The sequence below is a fragment of the Spea bombifrons genome, chromosome 4 (assembly GCF_027358695.1).
Source record: "Spea bombifrons isolate aSpeBom1 chromosome 4, aSpeBom1.2.pri, whole genome shotgun sequence".
Taxonomy (NCBI): domain Eukaryota; kingdom Metazoa; phylum Chordata; class Amphibia; order Anura; family Pelobatidae; genus Spea; species Spea bombifrons.
The window spans coordinates 91,016,917-91,019,548 of record NC_071090.1 but is presented as its reverse complement, the minus strand read 5'-3'; the positions used below and the strand labels follow the sequence as shown (position 1 = coordinate 91,019,548).

Genomic DNA, 2,632 nt, shown 5'->3' with positions numbered 1-2,632 from the left:
CAGATATTAAGATGTGTTTGTACCAGTGGTGTCGCTACTGGGGGGCCCCCCTAGGTTAATCTTTGCCCCCCCTGTTGCCCCCCTGTCGAATATGGAATAAAGTTGCAATGCGACTTTAAATCCCGTCTTTTTTTTTTTTTAATGCAGTGCCCCCCACTCTCCTCCACAAGGCCTCTACCTCCGTCCCGGTGCCGGCATTTCATGCTAAGCACCAAAATATGATGTCATATTTCAGCGCTCAGCAGTGAAGCAGCGGGCACGCAGCAGAGAAGGAAGACAGAAGCCTTGTGCTCCCGTCGCTGGACCTAAAGGTGAGAGAACTACAAAGGGGGAGGGTAGATAGTGAGTAGGGAAAGGGGAGGGAGAGGGGTTAGAAAGTGATAAAGGAGGGAGAGGGGGTAGAACGTAATAAGGGAAGGAGAGGGGGTATATATTGAGGAAGAGGGTAGGGAAAGGGGAGGAAGAGGGTAGGGAAAGGGGAGGGAGAGAGGGTAGAAAGTGATAAGGGAGGGAGAGGGGGTAGATAGTGAGGAAGAGGTTAGTAAGAATATTTAAATAAGTAAAGAGTGTGAATTAATGTGTGGATGCATTGTGTGAATGAGGGAGAGCATGAGTTAATATGTGGATGAATTGTCTGAATGAGGGAGAGCATGAGTTAATATGTGGGTGAATTGTCTGAATGAGGAAGAGCATGAGTTGTCTGAATGAGGGAGAGCATGATTTAATATGTTGATGAGTTGTCTGAATGAGGGAGAGCATGAGTTAATATGTGGATGCGTTGTCTGAATGAGGGAGAGCGTGAGTTAATATGTGGATTAATTTGAATGAGGGAGAGCATGAGTTAATATGTCGATGAATTGTCTGAATGAGGTAGAGCATGAGTTAATGTGTGGATGAATTGTCTGAATGAGGGAGAGCATGAGTTAATGTGTGGATGAATTGTCTGAATGAGGGAGAGCATGAGTTAATGTGTGGATGAATTGTCTGAATGAAAGTGTGAATTAGTGAGTGACTGTAAAATTGTTTGTATATATAACTAGCAGGATGTTTGAACCTTGGGGACCAAGATGGCACAGGCCGGGCTGTTTGGGGACAAAGTTGACTTGTGCTGTGCTATATGGGGACAAAGATGGCAAATCTTACGTGTGTTATCTGGGTGCTGGTCAGGTTCTATGTGAGCAGTGTGGACGCCAGGGCTGGCTTTGGGGTGCGCAACCTGTGATCTATGCCTGTAATTTAGGGGGTTTTAAATATACCTTTAATGCCGTGTTTTTATGTGAATTCCAATTGATCTATACCTGCAAAGCTTGGTTTTTGTGTTATGCTGTAGATCCATATCTATATATTTCCATACATTATTTATGTATACCTGCAAATACAGTGTTTGTATGTCTTATTCAGTTGATTAACCCCTTCGCGACCTTTGCCGGTTCAGGACCGTCATGACAAGAAGGTCACTAAATGACCTTTGACGGTCCTGAACCGTCAAAAAGTTAAATAAGCTTAGAAAGTGATCAACGATCACTTTCTTCGCTTAAACGGCCTTGCTGCAATGCCTCGATGTCGAGGCATTCAGCAAGGCCGAGATCGGCATCGGGGGCCATGTCTGGCCCCTCCCCGGGGCGTCAACAGCCGCCATACATTGTATGGCGGCGGACGCCCGTTTTAAAAGCGTTTAGGAGGCGATCAACGATCGCCTCCAAAACTTAAATGGTGTCGCTGGAATGCCTCGATCAGGAGGCATCCAGCGACACCAAACACTTACCTTTAGGTGGGCTGTGACCGCTCCGGAGAGTGGTCACAGCCGCAGCTGCCGGTGATCTTCGCCATCAAGTAAGATGGCCGCCGCTCTGTAAAAAAAAACAAACAAGAAAAAGTTTGCTAGATGGTCTCCAGACCCTCTAGAGAACTGGCTCCACTTGCTGGTTGAATACAGGTACTGCATTCAACCATGCAAGTCAATGGAGCCCAGCTTTCTAATCACTATGTGATTAGTAAAATATTCAAAAAAAAAATAAAAATAAAAAAAAAAATGGAAAAAAAAAAATGTGCTAACATTTAAAAATAATTATGCAGTGATGTCACTAGATGAACCATCCAGTACCAGCAAAATGTGTAAAAAAAATATAAAAAAAGTATTAAAAAAATAAAAAAAATAAAAAAATAAAGTTTATTATTTTGAGCAAGTGCTAAAATTTCTCAAAAATCTCAAAGAGTTAAAATAAAAGCACTTCAAATACCCAAGGGGTGTCTAATATATAAAAAAAATGGCTGATGGGGTAAATTGGAGTGACCAAGCTCACAGATAGGGCATAGGTACAGACTGACCAAAATGGAGAAAAAAAGCGCACTTCCCAAATGTGGCATTTTAAATCTGAAACAACCCGACAAACCCATGCATGTCGGGTATCACTGCACTCAGGAGATGTTCCTGAACACATATTGGGGGGTTGTTTGACAGTGACATATACCAGAACCTGTATATCTATAACTAAAGTACAATTTGTGTGAAAAAAATTACTATTACAAAGTTTGACAAAGTGTAGTTCTATAATTGGTGCATGGAAAGGGTTAAAATAACAGCATTCGGAATACCCTGGGGTGTCTAGTTTTCCAAAATGTATGGTTTGAA

At 42.6% G+C, this 2,632-nt stretch overlaps 1 long non-coding RNA gene across 1 annotated transcript; it reads left to right on the top strand.

The window, feature by feature from the left end:
• Positions 1 to 853: 853 nt before the first annotated feature.
• LOC128490406 (uncharacterized) lies at positions 854 to 1,020 on the top strand. Its single transcript, XR_008353945.1, has 2 exons — positions 854 to 922; positions 965 to 1,020. It is a non-coding gene; the product is annotated as an uncharacterized LOC128490406 (long non-coding RNA).
• The last annotated feature ends 1,612 nt before the right edge of the window (positions 1,021 to 2,632 follow it).